This window comes from Hemiscyllium ocellatum, chromosome 10 (genome assembly GCF_020745735.1).
Source record: "Hemiscyllium ocellatum isolate sHemOce1 chromosome 10, sHemOce1.pat.X.cur, whole genome shotgun sequence".
NCBI classification, from domain to species: Eukaryota; Metazoa; Chordata; class Chondrichthyes; order Orectolobiformes; family Hemiscylliidae; genus Hemiscyllium; species Hemiscyllium ocellatum.
In genome coordinates, this window is record NC_083410.1 from 39688962 (window position 1) to 39709629 (window position 20668).

Genomic DNA, 20668 nt, shown 5'->3' on the forward strand with positions numbered 1-20668 from the left:
GAAGATTGCAGGTTAGGAGGGCGGTGCTGAGTTCGAGGGAATCGACTGAGACAAGGTGGGGGGAGGGGAAATGAGGAAACTGGAGAAATCTGAGTTCATCCCTTGTGGTTGGAGGGTTCCCAGGCGGAAGATGAGGCGCTCTTCCTCCAACCATCGTGTTGTTATGTTCTGGCGATGGAGGAGTCCAAGGAACTGCATGTCCTCGGTGGAGTGTGAGGGGGAGTTAAAGTGTAGAGCCACGGGGTGGTTGGGTTGGTTGGTCCGGGCGTCCCAGAGGTGTTCCCTGAAGCGTTCCATAAGTAGGCGGCACGTCTCCCCAATATAGAGGAGGCCACATCGGGTGCAGCGGATGCAATAGATGATGTGTGTGGAGGTGCAGGTGAATTTGTGGCGGATATGGAAGGATCCCTTGGGGCCTTGGAGAGAAGTAAGGGAGGAGGTGTGGGCGCAAGTTTTGCATTTCCTGTGGTTGCAGGGGAAGGTGCCAGGAGTGGAGGTTGGGTTGGTGGGGGCTGTGGACCTGACAAGGGAGTCACAAAGGGACTGGTCTTTGCGGAATGCTGATAGGGGAGGGGAGGGAAATAATTTCCTGTTCCTTGGATGCTGCCTGACCTGCTGTGCTTTAACCAGCAACACATTTTCAGCTCTGATCTCCAGCATCTGCAGACTTCACTTTTTACTCGAAGATTTCTTGGAAACCACATGGATCCAAATAATTTTTGGTTTCAATTGCTTGAACTCACAAAACACCCAATTATTTTTATGACAAGGTTTTATAGCTGTTCTGTTTGAAGAGTGTTTTGAGTTTGTGTTCAATTTTCAGTTGGGAGAGGCCTGCTAAGGAGCAGACTGTTCAGTTCATATCTTGTCTTTCTGAAGCACCTCTGTCGTGAAACCTGATTGCCAACTTGAAGAGTGACTGGAAGAAAGAAATTTGGTGTTCCTGTGTATTTTGAGTTATTTAGAGATGTGAATGTTTATGTTTTCACAATACAAATTAAATGTGCAATCAATTTTGCACCCTTATTTCTGATTTACAATGTATCAATAATTTTATGCCTATTAAATAAATCTGTTTGGTGAATCTTTTTATTTTAAATCTAAGAGAAAGCACATGATGGGCCATATCAAAAACTGATCAAGCAAATAAATATGTTACAATCCAATATTAGAAAAGTCAGAGCAGTCCTCCCATCTCTGTCTTCTTTAAGTTAATAAGTTTATTTTGTAACATTCAGCAATAGTTTTTCAATAAATTTACCTATCTCTTGATTAAGACTCAAGTTTTGTTGCTGGTTATTTTTAATTTGGAGCACTCAAGAAAATAAAAGGTGATTTAACAAGCTGTACAGATTCAGAGTTCACGAACTGCTCTGTGGATACTTCAGGTGGCTATGGCTAAATCTACAATAGCCCAGCCATGGATTGAAGAAACATTTTGTATTTGCATCCGAGATTTTTACAATTTCAAAATTTTGATTACTGACAGACATTCAACTCACAAAATATTTACAATAGGATGCAACCATGTCAAAGGCAAGTGGTGTTAGGCGTATAATCTATATCCACATGCCCACTTTAATCTTGTTGTATGACATCAGCTTTGTGAGTATTTATACTTGCCAGAAAACGTAAAGTTGTTTGCTATGTTTTACAATGATAGTTTTCTGACTATTTTTTTCTTAGCTTGCAATCTTCACCATTAGGCAACCATCTTTTGCTATCATGTTCTTCTTCTTCGGAAAGCCAGCTGTTGAAGAATAGAACTAGAGCCAATCTTTACATGCTTTTACATTTGTGTACAAGTAATATGTAAATCCTAATCCAAAATTTAATTCTCTTCTTATTTATTAGGGACTCAATGGGTTGCCCAGTTAACGGCAAACGCCTACATACAAATAAACACAATTCATGTACGGTGAACAATTTTGTTCAGAATGTAGCAAGGGCTTGGGACTAAATTAAACAGAACCTCAGTGGTGTTGATTTCTGGAATTTTACCCAAGATATGTGCAAATCAATATTGTGATAAGCAAATTAAGGTGGAGAGCCCTTGACTGGAAGAAAGTTTCATTTTGCAACATTCTGGCACCAATACTGCATCAAGAATTAGCTGCTCCTTAGGGTTGGGCTCTATATGAACTGGTTTCATTTTGTGTAGGAGGTAGAAACGGGCAGTGTGGGGTTTTGGGACTATGAGGTTGGAGGCGGTGGATGGGAGATCCCCTAAGGTGATGAGGTTATGGATGGTCTGGGAGATGATGGTTTGGTGGTGGGAGGTGGGGTCATGGTCAAGGGGCAGTAGGCACTCGATTTGGCTTCCTCTATATTGGGGAGACAGGCCACCTACTTGCGGAACACCTCTGGGACACCCGCACCAACCAACCCAACCGCCCCGTGGCTGAACACTTTAACTCCCCCTCCCACTCCGCCAAGGGCATGCAGGTCCTTGGCCTCCTCCATCGCCAGACCATGGCAACATGACATCTGGAGGAAAAGCACCTCAACTTCCGCCTAGGAACCCTCCAACCATAAGGGATGAATGCAGATTTCTCCAGCTTTCTCATTTCCCCTCCCCCCACCTTATCTCAGTTCCAACCCACGGACTCAGCACAACCTTTTTGACCTGCAATCTTCTTCCCGACCTCTCCGCGCCCACCCTCACTCCGGCCTATCACCCTCACCTTAATCTCCTCCCACCTATCGCATTCCCAACACCCCGCCCCCAAGTCCCTCCTCCCTACCTTCTATCTTAGCCTGCTTGGCACACCCTCCTTATTCCTGAAGAAGGACTTATGCCCGAAACGTCAATTCTCCTGCTCCTTGAATGCTGCCTGACCTGCTGCGCTTTTTCAGCAACACATTTTTCAGCTCTGATCTCCAGCATCTGCAGTCCACACTTTCACCACTGATGAGGATGCCAATCAACAACTAACAACTGTGATCTCAGATTAAAATTCTAAAATGTCGAATATGTTAAGGAACGTGAGACCTTTTCAATTCTTTTCTGTAGTAGACACTTTCCGTTTTTAAACCTATTATCTGTGTTTATGCCTGAAGTCATATTTTTATTATTTTTCGAGGGTTGGTAGGAAATAAATGCTACTTTCTTTTACTCAAGAAAGCTCCTTCATTTTGACATTTTTGATTTATGCATGAGAAAAAATTGGTGGAACAGACAGAAAGGTGCTAAAAAGAGGGGAACTGAATTACCCTTCCTCACTTGGTCATAACAGAACTGTATCTTCAAAAGAGGAAACTCTGAATGGAATGAAGAGCAAATTCACCAGAATGTTACCACAACTGCAAGATTTAGATCAGTGCTTGCCAAACATTTTTCCCATATCGAGGCTTGAAAATTGTGCTGACCCTCTCAATGTGAACAGCAGAAATCAGATAGGTGTCAGTGAGAGTGGAAGCCTGTTAGAATAAGAGCACAGTTGGTATAACTTGGTTTCAGCTGCGTGGTGGCCATTGTTGCCTCACAGTAGGGGATCTGTAAACTTCAGGCCAGGACCCACTGCAGGTCCCAATCTCCACTTTAAGAAGCCTAATGTTTGAAGGAAAATTTACATGGAGTTGTATTCCCTCAATAAAGAAAGTTCAGAGAATTTGACTGAAGTAAAATTTGGAGAGAAACACTGCTACTGGGAATTCAAAGAGAACATTAAAATAGAACTAGGCCATTCAATTAAAAACAACTTGCTCATACAAAAGATGGTAGAACCTTTTCCTACATAAAGCAATAGTTACTGGCTCTACTAATAAATTTTTAGGCTGAAATTAATCAAGGGCAGAATCTTACAATTTTTTGACAAAGTGCAAGTTGCGTCAAATTTTTTGGAGGGATTCTCACCGAAAGCACCAGCGAGATTTCTTGCCTTACCTTGCCAAATAGGCCTCATTCATTACCTACACTGCCCCAATGGAGTCCCTCAGGCCTGATTCATTTTTGCGCATGCTGTTTCCAGAATAGTTCACAACTTAGCAGATACCTATCTGCCAATCCCTTCCACCCACACTAAATTTAAAAAGCCTTTGTGCACCAAGGCAGCACAGTCAGTCTGAACAGCCCCTCAATGTTCCAGATTCTTGCCTTGGACATGGTAAATGGAAAAATTGGCACCCCACTTTGTTAGTGCAAACATTGCACTTCCTCTTCATCCAGGACTAGCAGTGGAGGCCACGACACCAGACCCTGTCAGCCTGGTCTGAGGTTACCAGCTGGCCAAAGAAGTCTCAGTCATCTGGAGCACTCTGGGAAAGAAGTCAATACCCTTCTCTATTTTGCCAGCACAATTGCCATCATATTCTCCCTGATATCTCACACTTCGTTGAGCCTGGTCCAATATATGATTTGGTGCACATCTGTGAGTGCACAGTCTCCTTGCTGCAGCATTACAATGATCAAGACACAGCACTGAAGTGCAGAAGCATCCCATAAGTGGATCGGAACTATGTCATGATGGTTCTTAGAGCCTGGCATATGACAAATACCAATGTGTGTTGATGTGGGGTGCGTGTTTGTGATTGTGCCCATCGACTGTGCTGTGCCTTGAGATATTGGTATCCATTGTGTGACATAGAGTTACTTCAAAGCAAGTGCTGATGAAGCTGGCAGATACCTCTTCCAAATTTCACGCTTGCTTTGCATTTTTGGTAAGATAGGAAGCTCAACAATAATGAGGTGAGACATGCTTATAGTGAGGCATTTAACAAGCTGTAATCTCTCCTAAGTTCACAACTCGCTGATGTTCAGTGAGAAATTCACCTCAATGCTCGAGTAAAGTGTAAAAGATGGCCTGAGATGTTCCCAATGTTAAGACTGTCCTTTCTGGACTGTTTGTCCCTTCTCCTTTAAATCTCACCATAGCCCCATGTCGCTCAAACTCGGGATATGGAGCCAAAGTATAAGGATGGAAGTGGAAAGCAGATCAGCCATCTTCTAGAATAGCTGAAGCTGAAGACAGTACCCGGCTTGAATGGCCTGCTCCTGTCAACGTTTCAGAGCTTGCATTATTTGTGCAGAATTGAAAAGAAAAATGGGCAGATATTTTTGACTGCTCCATAATTAGTTCTTTTTTTAAAAAGAAAAAGTTATTTCCTTTTCTTAAACTAAGAGGATACAGATTGGTTTGGAAGTAATTGAGTGAACATGCGTTTGTGTTCACAAAGTTAATGCGATCGTGTGCGCCTTCGTGATGGGCCGTCATAATTTCTCTCCATGGACTGTAATTAACTGAGTTTCATCTTGGAACCGCTCCGTACGTCGCGGAGAGACGTGGTGGCGATTCTCAAATATTAGTGCAATGGTGAATCAATCGGTGATTTAAACATGACAGCTTTGGGGCTTTCTGGAGGGCAGTCTGCCTTTAATTTGTTCGAGCCATTGCAGGATTATGGGTGCAATTGCACACCGTATTCTGTCCAAGTGACGTCAGGATATGAAAACTGCAAGGTAAGAAGTGTTCAGCAGTTTGTTTAAAAACTAAATGATTGCATGGTTTTCTTTTGTGCATGCGTAATTTTGTGAATGGGTGGCGGCGGTGACAAGACTCTCTTGCCGAGCACCAGGCAAGCAGAGCCCAGCCAATAAGTGATTTATTACTCTTTCATCCGTGCGTGTCTTGGAACAGATCTGCAGGCCCACAGCGTGCATCCCAAGTGCCAGGAGTTGTGTCACTGAAACAAGGTGGTGGGGGGTGGAATTAGAGCTGCCAGCAGAGTTTGTAATCAGTGGGAGGATTCCTTGTCGTGCACTGAATTTTTAAGCATTGCACGTCTGTTTTGTGCAAGACGGGGAGCGTCCGGGCTCTGTGCCCCACAGCACAAGCAGTGCCGGGGAATTGCTCACTGAATTGTACAGCATCACTTAAATCGTATTGACATTCTTTCGGTAAAAGGGCAATGTCGGAATATGGCTGGATCATTTTTTTTCCCCCTTACATTTGTTAATTCTCTGTGGGCTGGCTTCGAAAATTGTCACCCTTATGGCAGTGCGCGGTGCGGCTTGTTAGGGGAGGGAAATGTTTCGGCAAGGAAGGAAGAGTATTCTGGTCAGATCAAAAATCTGTTGGTCTCAGGATTTCGCGATGTGCGAGTGATTGCTGGGGCAGCACAATCGCTAGGGGTGGGTTTAATACTTTAAACTCGTATGTCGATTCACTTTTTGTTCTTTGCATCTCAAGCTGTTTTCAGGGAGAGTGGAACGAGTGATGCTGCTAAACTTTAAACAGCTCAGTAATTTGGCTTGGTCAGCTTGGATGATTTGAGTTTTGGGTGCAACGGAATGATGGGTTTAGGCTGGATTGATTTGCATGATCATTGCTTAGTTGTTTGACGGGGACTGTGCATTCTTTGAGTGCACATCAGAAGGAATGTTGTGAAAACATTTTAAAAAACATCAATATAATACATCAGAATTAACACGGAAATCCCAACTGCAGTCTCACAACAGTTTTGTCAAGTTACTAATTTGCACAATCAGGGATTTCACTATTAAAAAGTGATATCCTGTTAACAACGGAAATAAAACGACGAGGAGAAATGAGAAATTAAAACCTTTGCCCTTGTTGACCTTCTGCTACAAATCTGTTGACGCCGATATTTCACATCTGAAGTTGCTCAAACTTGCCAATATGAGACAGGACTTTAATTTAGGTAAAGGGGTCGAAGAACGCACCAAATTTCAAGTGAATGTTATTTGAACCATAGAGGGTGTGAATTGAAGCTGCATTACTTAATGTATCATTGCTGTCAACCTTTATTTGGTTCAAGTGTTGTCATGAACGTGTCATGGTTATTAAGTCCTAAACATTAACTGGTTGAAATTCAGTTATCAGTGTCCGGACCTGAAATCTTCAGATTCACCATGTTATTTTCATTTATAGAAACATACCCCGAAACTGCATGGCCTTCTGTTGGGTTATCCAAACTGAAAGTGTCTTCTCGTTATCCAACAGAAATTAACCACCAAATATCTGCAGAGCCCTGAGATGCAGCGAAATCTAGGTATATGTAACCAGGAAGAGTAATAGAATATTATGATTTATTGCAAGGGGAATTGAATGCAAGAATAAGAAGGTTACACTTCAGTTACTTAGAGCATTGGTGAGACTGCATCTGGAGTACTGTGTACAGTAGTGCTTGCTGTACTTGCAGAATGATATTAATGCATTGGAAGTAGTTCAGTGAAGTTCACGAAACCAATACCTGGAATAAACAGATTGCCTTTTGAAGAAAGGCAAGGCAGGCCAGGCCTGTATCCTCTAGAAAATGATAAATTAATTGAAACATGCAAGACCTTGAGGGGACTTGATTGGATGGATGTCAAAAGGATGTTACATTTTTTGGGAGAATCCAGAACTAGCTTAAAAGTAAGGGTTTAGGAAAAAGTGAAGACTGCAGATGCTGGAGATCAGAGTCAAGAGTGTCGTATTGGAAAAGCACAGCAGGTCAGGCAGCATCTGGGGAGCAGGAGAATCGACGTTTCAGGTATCTGCCGATCATCAGTAATGAGGCTTGTTGGCTTGGGGGCTGAGAGATAAATGGGAGGGGGTTGGGACTGGGGGGGAAGGTAGCTGATAATGCAATAGGTAGATAGGGAGAGAGGAGGGTTGAGCAATAGATGGGAAATCCTCCACCACTTCTGCCACCTACAAACACATCTCATCATGAGGGATACATTTCCCTTCCCACCTCTATCCGCGTTTTGGAGAGACCAAACCCTCCATGGGTCCCTTGTCGGATCCATGCCCCACCCCACCAGCCCTCACCCCACTCCCAGCATCTTCCCCTGCCACTGCAGGAAGTGCAAAATTTGCGTTCACACGTCCCCTAACAGCTCCGTCCAAGGCCCCAAAGGATCCTTCCACATCCGACAGAAATGTACCTCCACAAATGTCATGTATTGTACCCAATTTGGTCTCCTCTACATTGGGGAGACAGGACGACAACTTCCAGATCATCTCAGAGAACATCTCTGGGACACCTGCACCAACCAACCCCACCGCCCTGTGGCTGAACACTTCAACTCCCCCTCCCACTCCGCCAAGGACATGCAGGTCCTGTGCCTCGTCCATTACCAAACCCTTACCACCCGATGCCTGGAGGAAGAACACCTCGTTGTCCATCTTGGGATCCTGCAACCACATGGGTTTAATGTGGATTTCATCAGCTTCCTCATTTCCCCTCCCCCCACATGATCTCACTCCCAAGCCTCCAACTTGGCACCACCCTTCTATCTACTCCACCCTCCTCTCTGACCTATCACCTTCTCCCCCACCTTCATCTACCTTTTGCATTCTCAGCTACCTTCCCCCTAGCCGCCGCCACCCCCCCGACAACAAGCCTCATTCCTGTTGAAGGGTTTACGCCTGAAACGTTGATTCTCCTATTCCTTCGATGCTGGCTGACCTGCTGTGCTTTTCCAGCACCAAACCCTCAACTGAAAATATGGGGTTGCCCATTTAAAACAGATGAGAAAACATTTTTTTCTCAGAGGGTTGAGAGTCTTTGTAATCCCCTTCCTCAAACAGTAATGGATGCAGAATCCTTAAATATTTTTAAGACAGAGATAGACTCTTGATTACTGATTACTGAAAGATTATTGAGGGTATGCAGGAACATAGAGTTAAGGTTTTAAAATCAGATCAGCCATGATCTTAATGAATGATAAAGCAGGCATGGAAGACCAAGTAGCCCATTCCTGATCATATCCCATTCCAAAGTGCTAAAAGCTGAATTGGGGTTAATTTGTGCTGGTAAATTGACCAAACCTGTACTCTCCCTTCAGAATGTAACTGCTGTTCCGAAAAAGAAATCCACTTTAATATGCAAGGCACAGTGTGGCAGCAGGGAGATAATTGAAGCAGTAGAAAAATATCTGGCATCCTTCAAACAGCAGGATAGGAATGAAGAGGAACTGCCGAAACATGGTACTGATAGCTCCGTAGATGAAGTTATAAATAGTAACTTGCTCTTTTGACTGTCTTGTTTTTACTTTGTTAGAATATACTTAAAAGGTGCACAGTTCGTAAATTCATTGCGTTCTTTATTTAAACTGGATTGATAAATTAGATGAGGGTTCAATGATGTGAATCAAAATTGCCACTTAGGTGCACTATTTGTCCATGTCCATGGGAACATGAAAGGCAATAGACCTAATATCAGAGACAGCAACAAAAAGTCATTATTTGAAATAAATTACTTGTCATGGCTTGTTAATGTGAAAATAAATTAGTATGACTTAACTTCCACTGGCACAAGACAAGAACATAAGAAAAAAGGAGGAGGACAACCTGTTGAGCCTATTCTGCTACTCAGTAAGATCATGCTTGATTTTGGACTTCAATCTGATATTTTTTTTTCCAGTAGCTTCTCAGAGCCTTTAATTGCCTAATAAACCAAAAATCATCTACCTCAGCCTTCAGATGTATTTAACGATGAACATCCACAAACTTTATGAACAGATTTGAAACAATTTGCCAATAAGTGAAGTAAATTCTCTTCTTCTCAATCCTACCTGATTTACCCGTGTTTTTAGGTTCCTTTGGCAAGTTGAAACAATTTACTTAACTGCAGAGCCCCTTCAGAATTTTGTATGTTTAACAAGATTGTTTCTTTATTTTCTGGAGTTTCAAAAGTTTTCAGCCAATTATCATAGAAAAAGCTGGCAACATTTCTCGTTGAAGAGAAAGAGTTGTATGCCGTATTGAAAAGATTCTTAGCATTTTTATTTAAATCTCAAGCACAATCTTCTCGATTTTCACACTTTTGGTTTCGTGAGTCTTTTAAAGGGCTGCATCTTAGCATGAAATTTTTTAAAATTTGTGTAGTGACACTTCACTTATTTTTGTTTGAGAACTTAGCTTCTAAAGTGAGAAAGTAGTTCAGTTCAGTGGAGACTTGACTTTTCAAAAAATAGCACCCAAGTGTTTTAGTGAACAGCAACCAAAGGCATAATTTCCAAGAAACCTTCATCTTCAGCTAAATGGGGGACAATTGTTCACAGACTTGAAGTTTACAACTGGAGAGGCCCAGAAGAAGCTTCATTCAGGTAGAAACTGTATCAAAGAGAATAGAGTCTCAACAACCAAAGCGAGGGAAAATGTTGCTAAGACAAAAATTCCAGAAACAGGTGTCAGAAACAAAATACATTTGACAAAGCTGTTCTAGACATGAGATGAAGGAATTAATGAGGTAAAAACAATGACTCCTCCCTCACCTCTATCCAAGGCCCTAAAGGAGCCTTCCACATCCAAAGTTTTACGTGCACATCCACTAATACCATTTATTTGTATCCGTTGCTCCCGATGCGGTCTCCTCTACATTAGGGAGACTGGGCGCCTCTTGGCAGAGCGCTTTAGGGATCATCTCTGGGACACCTGCACCAATCAACCACACCAACCCATGGCCCAACATTTCAACCCTGCCTCCCACTCTGCCGAGGATATGGAGGTCCTGAGCCTCCTTCACCACCACTCCCTCACCACCAGATGCCTGGAGGAAGAACGCCTCATCTTCCGCCTTGGAACACTTCAACCCCAGGGCATCAATGTGGACTTCAACAGTTTCCTCATTTCCCTTTCCCCCACCTCACCCTAGTTCCAAACTTCCAGCTCAGCACTGTCCACATGACTTGTCCTACCTGCTGAACTCCTTTTCCACCTATCCACTTCACCTTCTCCTCCCTGACCTATCACCTTCATCCCCTCCCCCACTCACCCATTGTACTCTATGCTACTCTCTCCCCAACCCCACCCTCCTCTAGCTTATCTCTCCACGTTTCAGACTCTCTGCCTTTATTCCTGATGAAGGGCTTTTGCCCAAAATGTCGATTTCACTGCTCCTTGGATGCTGCCTGAACTGCTGTGCTCTTCCAGTACCACTAATCCTGAATGAAGGAATTAATGTCTGGTAATAAATTAGTTGAATTAGCAGCTTGTTTAAAGGTCTCAGGAAAATAAATTAACTAAAGAAAATGACCTTAAGTGAATCCATACAAAAACCTTATTGAAAGGAAATAAATTTTAGCTGAATAAGGAGCTTTAGTGTGGAGATGGGATTGAATCTTTCTTGTATTTGTAATTGTTTTTCAAGTAGTTGTATATTGTAAAATACTTTATGGTTTTCTTGTATGTCTAATTAACTTTGTTAAAAGTACATGAGCAGCCTCTTGTGAACATATTTAGTAACTGACCTTTGTTAACAGGAAGAATAAAACTTATAATCCATCAAGCCACGTATCCTCCTAAGCCTTGTACCACCATCAGCTAGGACCATAGCATTGAAATACTTTAATATTTTCTACTTCCAAGCAAATATTGTTTCTCAAACATTCTTTAATAAGGGTGTGCCATTCAATAACTTCATTTTTTTCAGAACGATCTCCACTTCTTTTGAGTGGAGATTTTTAGCATCCACGTGGTAATCTTCTTCAGCAAGAGGACAGCTGACTGATCTATCCTGAGGTCTTAAGGTTATGTACAAGCAATTTATAACAACTAGGAAATTCCCAGTTGAGAGTTTGCACAATCAAAGCTATGGTTGAAACTCCCTATGTAGTGAAACAGGACTATGAACTCATTTCTTCCACTCCAGAAACACCATAACTTGTAAACTCTTTTAAGTCAAACTAACTCCAATTGTTCAGTGTTTTTCAGTTGACTGACTACAATGCAAAATGGCTCTGTTTAAAATGTTATCCACCTCAACCACCAAGTCAGTTACTTCTATGAAATTTCTGTTTGCCTGATAAAGTGTGCAGATGAAGGTTGAAAGAGCCAATGCTTATGGACTTAAACATTTGAGCATAGGCGCTATTGAAATCTAACCAGTGAAAAATCTGCAGTTAATGTTGCATAGAATTGCTCACCCTCACAGTGCTTGTCCAGAAAGGATTATACTACCTATGTGAGCAGCATATTTCAGGATTTTCTGAAGCCAGGTGTGAAGAATATCAGCAATCTGTGACAGGTGTATCTTTTTAAGGTTCATTAGCCAACCAAACTGGATGGCCAATCATTAGCTGTACTTTACTGTGGACTTGTTGGTTGGATTACCAAATCTTCTGCAATGGATTAATGATTCTGAATTTCCATTAATGAGCATGTGATCTCAGAGTTATTTCAATAGTTATTTGTGTGGTGTAGATTGACGAACTTCCTGATTTAGATTTTGACTTGCAGCAGACCTCAGACTGGTTTTTGTTCACATTTGTAGAAATGGTGTATTCCTGGATCAGGTCAGGGCTCCTGCCACTGAAAGCAAGAATCATTAGACAGTGGAAAAAGTCGCAGAGGATAGGAAAACTGAAAATGTGACTTGGATGAGGAAAATAAATGAACAATGCCAAGTTTGCAGATGACACAAAATAGATAGGAATATACGATAGTCAAATGGATGATCACACAAAAGAGTTGGCAGAGGGGTATAGGCAAGTTAAGCATGCATGCAAAATCTTGGCAGATGAAATATATTGTGGGAAAATGTGAGGTTATGCACTTTGGCAGGAAGAATAGAGGATCTAAATATTATTTCAATGGCGAAATAATGCAGACAACTACAGAACAAAAGGATTTGAGAGTCTTTGTGCATGAATCACAAGCTAGCATCTAAGTTCAGTGGGTAATAAGGAAAGTACTTGGAATGTTGTTCTTTATTTCAAAGGGAATGGAGTATAAAAGCAGGGTGCAAAACCAGAAATTGTTGGAGAAATTCAGCAGATCGGGTAACATCTTTGGAGAGAAAGCTGAGTTAACATTTTGAGTCCAGTGATCCTGGAACAGTCACTGAACTCAAAAGGTTAACTCTGCTTTCTTTCCACAGTTGCTGCCAGACTTGTTAAATTTCTCCAGCAATTTCTGTCAATGTTTCAGACTTCCCGCATTTGCACTTCTTTTGTATGATAAAAGTAAGAAGCTTTTCCTAAAGCTATATATAGCACCAGTCAGGCCTTCCTGAAATACTGTGAACAGCTTTGGGCCCCTTATCTAGTCCAGTGAAGGTTCACTAGCCTAATAACAAACGTGGAGAAATTGCTTTCTGACTTGAAGTTGAATACACTGGGCCTGTATTCATTGGAATTTAGAAGAATGAGAGGTGACATTATTGACACATAGATGATTCTTAGAGGACTTGACAGGGCAAATGCTGAAAATATTGTTTTCCTCTGCAAGAGAGTCTACGTCCAGAGGATTTACTTATAAAGGTAACACATTTTAGACAGATGAGAATTTTTTTCTGGAAGTACATAAACCTGTGAAATTGTTTACCACAGAGGGCTGTTGTGGCTGGGTTATTCAGTGTATTCAAAGTTGATATAGGTTAAAACAATCAGCAATGGAATCAATAGTTATGAGAAAAAGGCAGGAAATCAGTTGAGAATTTTGAGATCAGCCATGATTGGTGAAGCAGACTTGAAGGGCTGAATGTCCTACTTCAGCTCCGATATGGTCTAGTATCAAATGAAAACTGCTGAGAAGTGAATGTGTGTACAGTTGCATAAAAGGATAATTTGAGCACAAAAGATAGCATCAAGCTATGCTGATAGTCACAACCAAACCACAACATAAAATTTTACTCTTGAACCATTTGAAAAGACTTTGAAATTTGTAGATTGAGTGGTAATACTCTGAAATACAATCATTGTTCCCAGGTAAAACCCATGTACTACTTTCACTACATCTGCCACTTACTTGCCTGAAGCCATTGATACCCACCATCAGTGTGGAGCTTGACTTTGTACTACATGCCCAGCCAGAGCTGTCAGTGTTCATTCAGGTCAGGATTTGAGTTTTAAAAACTTTGCGCTCAGGATATGCATGATGTCAGAAAGGCAGTATTTGTTGATCTGGGTGCATTAACCATCAAACACATAGCTTCAAACTGGGCTTGGATATAAGTCAGATCAGAGATTGGAGAAAGGCTCCATTCCTTGTAGGACAGTTTGGTCTTTATAAATAGCTGGAACTTTCTCTGTTCTTCTCTTGTCTGTTGTCTGTTGCCAGATTTATGTAATTCAATTTCAGGAGGAATCAATGCAATTAGAAAGTCAAGGAAATAGTGTCATCAAGAAGGACAGACACAGGACTTAAGTACATTTTCTTCAGGAACAGGGGAAATGGAAATGGGAATGGTGGGGAGAGGGGTGTGGGGGATAGTGTGGGAACAAGAAGACAGTCATTTTAAGATAGGAACAGCTTTGTATCTTTGAATCTGTAGGTTTCAAAACTAAATGTTAGTTGGTATAGAAGTTGTTCATAGTGATGTTAGGTAAGCTGAATAGATTGATTTTAATTATAGAGTCAGAGGTGTACAGCATGAAAACAGACTCTTTGGTTCAACTTGCCCATGCCAACCATCAAATTAATCTAGTCCCATTTGCCAGACATGGCCCCTATCCCTCTAAACCCTTCCTTTTCATGTATCCATCCAGATGCCTTTTAAACGTTATCATTGTACCAGCCCCCACCACTTCTCCTGGCAGCTCATTCCTTACACACACCACCCTTTGTGTGAAACATTGCCTCTTAGGTCCCTTTTAAATCTTTTCCTTCTCACCGTAAACCTTTGCTTCTAGTTCTGGACTCCCCACCCCAGGAAATAGACTTTGTCTATTTATCCTATCCAATCCCTTCATGATTTTATAAACCTCTAAGGTCACGCCTCAGCCTTTGACACTCCAGGTGAAACAGCCACAGCCAATTCATGCTCTCCCTATAGCTTAAATCCTCCAACCCTGGGAACATTGCTGTATATCTTTTCTGAAGCCTTTCAAGTTTCACAACATCCTTCTGATTGGAAGGAGACCAGAATTGCACGCAATATTCCAAACATGGCCTAACCAATGTCCTGTACAGCCGCAACATGACCTCTCAACTCCTATATTCAATGCTCTGACCAATAAAGGAAAGCATACCAAACACCACCTTCACTATCCTATCTACCTGCGACTCTACATTCGACGAACTATGAACCTACACTCCAAGGTCTCTTTATTCGACAACACTCCCCAAGACCTTACCATTAAGTGTATAAGTCCTGCTCTGATTTGCTGTTCCAAAATGCAGCAATTCACATTTATCTAAATTAAACTCCATCTGCCACTCCTCTGCCCCATGTCCCATTGTCAAGATCCCGTTGTACTGTGAGGTAACCTTGTCCATCACAACTCCAATTTTGGTGTCATCTGCAAACTTACTAACTATACCTCCTATGCTCACATTCAAATCATTGATGTAAATGACTTGTATTGTCAAAATTTAAAAAGAACAAATTTCAGCTGTGTTCAGTTATTACTGTGGACTAACTTAAATGCTAATATGTTTGCTGAAAGTTGTTAGCATCTGCAGTATTTCATGAAGTGTGTTTGATACTTTGAACTAACTATTTAGTCAGACATCTCAGTTTCATTTGAAGCCACAAAAAACTACTTGCACAACTCTGCAAATATCCATTTCTGGATTCATTGTTTTATTGTATCAGAGGTAATGACTGGATTATCATAAAATTACTTCATATTATTCTTCTTGTTTTTAATCACTACATGGAAGAATAAAAGGGAGCAAGTAAAAATGTCACTTTATAGATTATTTTAATACTGCAGACAGAGATAATACAATTTTGTTATGACCATTACAATTACTTTCAATTGCATTCCAGATTGATGAGCACATGTATCTGGATAATGTCTTGTTCGAGCAATCAGTTCTGGGATCGCTATCTTAGAATAACAATAAAAGAACTGGGAACAAAGAACTGCAACTTCATTGCTGAAAAGGTACCATGGTGCTTACTATTGGTGACCTCAGATCTATTGCTCCTGCTGAGTATCCAATTCCAAGTCACAGCCATGTGAGAAGCAGTATTATCAGATCACAAGACAAATCTTATTTTGCTGGGAAACCGCTTTACAACCATCTTCTCTTAAAACTAGTCAATCAAAGTACGGTTTTGTGCACATTCATGATCAACTGCACCTCACCCAAGTGGTTGTTTTTAATAAATTAGTCTACATCATGATTGATTGCATGATGCGTTTACCACAGTCAAACCTTGTTTATTTGCACTTCCAGGAAGTGCAGTGAGATTGGTGTAAGACCTGTAACTCTGTCATTGTTTTGTCTCCTTAGCTCAAGGATATTGAAGATAATTGTGTTGCCACACCTCATGTTGGAGCTCACTTGATTCAGGAAATATTATGTATAGAACCTTCCAAGCTAGCATAGTGTGATATACCATCAGGCACTGCAATTACCTACTGAATTGTGAGTGCGTAACTTTTTGTGCATAATTATGTCAGTTGATGGTAACTTTATTTATAAGGGAAAACTTTTCCATGCAAATAACTTGTTTTCAAAACACAACCAATTTGGGACTAAATGAATATGAAAATTTCTAACATGTAGAAGATCATGGGTCTGCCTTGTTTACATGATATAACTGTATTGGAGTTGTTGACTAATTGGGGGAATTTAACAAGCAACAGCAAGGAAATCAAAGTGGAAAATCATCTCTCCTTCAATGTATCCTTTGCTGACAATGTTACATTTCAAATCACTAATTGAATGGATCCAAAGTACTATTTTTGGAGAAGATGGTACCTGATTTGCCTTAATTTTATCAACTTCTCCATAAATTGACCACTTAGTTGCTGAAATAATGTTCCTGCATAATTTTACTCATTGAATTTTACTTGAAACACAAATTCTCATTGTAGCCTGACACTATCCTGAAAAAAATGTAAATTAATCTTGTGTTCCTTTATTTCAAGACTTCAAATTCTAAAAATCACCCATCATATCACATCTATCATTTCCAATAACAATTAACTTAATCACTTCACAAAGTCTTAGCCTTCTCTCTGTATGGTCATTCAGTTGTTCTCATCTTTGTGTCAGTAACTGTAATCACCTTTCTGTACCGAAGTGGACAGAACTGTTCCAAGTATAATGGTGTCATTGATTTAAAAAGTGGTTTACCTCACTCTTTGGGTTCAGGATCTTGTTAATAGATCTAATATCTGTAATGTATGGAAAAGGGACAGGAGAGGAGATGAGTTAGGAAGAGAGAGGTGAAGAGTCTGCGGGATGATAAAAAGCTTGGTTGAAGGTATTAGTTTGAAGGATGTTCTCCAAGGTAGAGAGAGATCTACCGAAGCAGAGATTTAGAAAGAGGATTCCTGAAGTTGACAGCGTGAGATCTGAAACCTCTGCTGCAAATGCTGGAGTAGAGGAGCAGGAAGTTGAACCCTGGAAAGTGAGTGAATTCCAATAAGGCTAAGATTAGAGTGTAGAAATAGGAAAATGTTGAGAAAAAAGAACTTTAAATTACCGAACCAGGGAGAGGAGTCCTGTTCTTCCCAAGACTCTGGATTCTGCATGGCCATAGTTCACAGACAAAATCTCTCATGTAACAATACAGAAAACTGACGGTTGAATGCATTGCCCCATTCAGACTTAGAGACTTGCTAAATGAAGCACCTTTATCAATGCTGAGCGAATGCCACTTGAGGCTGTCTTCGAGCAGTACTATATATTGATCAAGACTGATTAAGGTGTTGAGTATCGTACTGTTTTCTAAATGGATCTCAGGTCCACAGCTATCTTCTGTAATCAAAGATGGCTGTTCTCTATATTCTGAACCAAGATTGTCAACACACTATACAAAAGTCATTTTTGACTTCATAGCTGCTCCTGATCCAGATCCTGTCCAGTTGCTGACGTGAATTTAGTTTCCAGCAGAAAGTCCTGTTTCATTTCAAGTATTAACTCTGATTCTCCATTTGCAGATGCTGCCAGCCCCGCTGAGTATTTCTGTTTTTATTATCACTGTGGCATGAACTGAATTTTTTTTTCAGTTTATTCTTCAATGAACTGTTGTGAAATCATCAGTATTAAACTTATGTAGAAGAGCCCTCCAGTCTTCCCATTGTATTATTTCATTGCATCCATTATAACTGGAAATGAATTCCAAGTCTTGATCATTTCCTGTATGGAGAACAATTATCTTTTACTGTTTTGTCCCACACCTATAATTTTAGACTACAGTATTTATCTTTATTTCATTGTATGTTTAGAACACCACTCATATGCCTCCTTTTCAGGATGAAACGTCTGAGTCTTTCTGGCCTTTTAAGATGGCTGAGATTCTTGTCACGAGTGAATAGGCTTATGGGAATGTAAATTTCAAGCTTGTCAGTGATTGGACTTGGACCGGAGTCAGATTATAGATTCAAGCCTCAGTGCAGTACTAAGGGAATGTTGTGATGCTGGACATGAATTATTTTGGATGAGGTGTTAACACAACACCTTGTCTGCTTACTCATTAGGCATAAAATACGACCTTGCATACTTTCAGAAAAGAACATTGGAATTTTACTGGTGTCCTGTCCAATATTTATCCCTCTAACAACACCACCAAAAAGACTATCAGGTAATTATCCACTGACTGCATAAACTGGCTACACATCCTGTGTTCAAGCAATGTTTGCAGTTGTTCAAAAGAAAGATTGGCTTCCCTGGGAGGTTCTGAGTTTGGAAAACAGGAAATTCAAATTATTTATTTTATTTATTTAGGAATACTCATACAGCACATACACACTAATGCAATAGGCCTACTTAAGGCCTTGAATAGCTAATTATTTGCACACTTAAAGCCCTTGAGCACCTGCCATCCCTGTAGAATATGTTGGAGAGAAAGAATCTTATGGAGCTAAAAAGTGAGTTCAAGTTCCAGTTGCTCCAGAAGTGTGTCATAACATATCTGAATAGGTTGATTAAAAATACCTATGGTGGACAGTGGCAGGAGGGCAAGAGTGGGAAGGCCCGTTTGTTTTAAAAGAACATAAGAGGGTTTGCCTACTGATTCGATATGGGTGGAAGTCAGAAACAGGAAAAGAGCAATCACTTTATTGGGAGTTTTCTATAGACCACCAATAGCAACAGAGGAGCAGATTGGGAGGCAGGTTTTGGAAAGGTGCAGAAGTAACAGGATTGTTGTTATGAGTGACTTAATCTTTGCAAATATTGATTGGAACCTTCTTCGTGCCAATGGTTTGGATGAAGGAGATTGTCAGGTGTGTCCAGGAAGGATTCTTGACTCAATATGTAGATGGTCAACTAGAGGGGAGGCCATATTGGATTGGGTGCTTGACAACGAACTGGGTCAGGTGTCAGATCTCTTGATTGAAGAGCATTTCAGTGATTGTGATCACAGCTCCCTGACCTTTACTATAGTCATGGAGAGGGATATGAGCAGACGGTGTGGGAAAATATTTAATTGGGGGAGTGGGAATTACAATACTATTAGGCAGGAACGGTGGAGCATAAATTGAGAACAGATAGTCTCGGGGAAATACACGACAGAAATGTGGAGGTTGTTTAGGGAGCACTAGCTGCGACTGTTAAATAGGTTTGTCCCACTGAAGCAAGGAAGGGGTGGTAGGGTGAAGGAACCTTGGATGACGAGAGATGTGGAACATCTAGTCAAGAGGAAGAAGGAAGCTTACGTAAGGTTGAGGAAGCAAGGATCAGAAAGTCTTTGGAGGGTTACAAGGTAGTCAGGAAGGAACTGAAGAATGGACTTAGGAAAGCTAGAAGGGGGCATGAAGAAGCCTTGGTGGGTTGAATTAAGGAAAACCCAAGGTGTTCTACAATTATGTGAGGAACAAGAGGATGGCCAAAGTGAGAGTAGGCCCGTTCAGGGATAGTGAAGAGAACTTGTGCCTGGAGGTAGGGAAGGTCTTTAATGAATACTTTGCTTCATTATTCACGAGTGAGAGCGACCTTGTCATTTGTGAGAACAGCAGACGATATGTCATAGAGTCACAGAGTCATAGAGATGTACAGCATAGAAACAGACCCTTCGGTTCAACCCGTTCATGCCAACCAGATATCCCAACCCAATCTAATCCCAACTGCCAGCACCCGGCACATATCCCTCCAAACCCTTCCTATTCATATACCCATCCAAATGCCTCTTATTGAAAAAGGTAAGGATAAGTCCCCAGGCCAGATGGGATATATACTATGGGAAGCATTGGAAGACAATGCTGCACCTTTGGCAATGATCTTTGCATCCTCACTGTCCACTGGAGTAGTACCAGATGATTGGAGGGTGGCAAATGTTATTCCCTTATTCAAGAAAGGGAAAAGAGATAACCCTGGGAATTACAGACCAGTCAGTCTTACATCGGTGTTGGACAAATTATTGGAGAGGATTCTTCGAGACAGGATTTATAATTACTTGGAAAAGCGTAGTTTGATTAGAGGTAGCTATCAGCATGGCTTTGTGAGAGGCAAGTCATGCCTCATAAGCCTTATTGAATTCTTTTGAGGATGTGACAAAACACATTGAAGGTGGAGTTGTGCATGTGGTGTACATAGATTTTAGCAAGGCATTCAATAAGGTTCCCCATGGTAGGCTCATTCAGAAGGTAATTAGGAATGGGATACAGGGAAATTTGGTTGTCTAGATACAGAATTGGCTGGCCCACAGAAGACAGAGGGTGGCAGTAGATAGAAAGTATCCAGCCTGAAGCTCTGTGACAAGTGGTGTGTCACTGGGATATGTTCTAGGACCGCTGCTCTTTATGATTTTTATAAATGGCTTGGATGAGGAAGTAAAAGGGTAGGTTAGTAAGTTTGCCAATGACACGAAGGTTGGT

At 41.2% G+C, this 20668-nt stretch overlaps 1 protein-coding gene across 1 annotated transcript in view; it reads left to right on the top strand.

The window, feature by feature from the left end:
* The first annotated feature begins 5424 nt into the window (after positions 1 to 5424).
* LOC132819732 (transcriptional-regulating factor 1) overlaps positions 5425 to 20668 on the top strand; it is a 278026-nt gene continuing 262782 nt past the window's right edge. The window contains exon 1 of the mRNA XM_060831421.1: positions 5425 to 5458. The gene's annotated coding sequence lies outside the window, so the exon portion shown is untranslated. The remainder of the gene's footprint in view (positions 5459 to 20668) is intronic.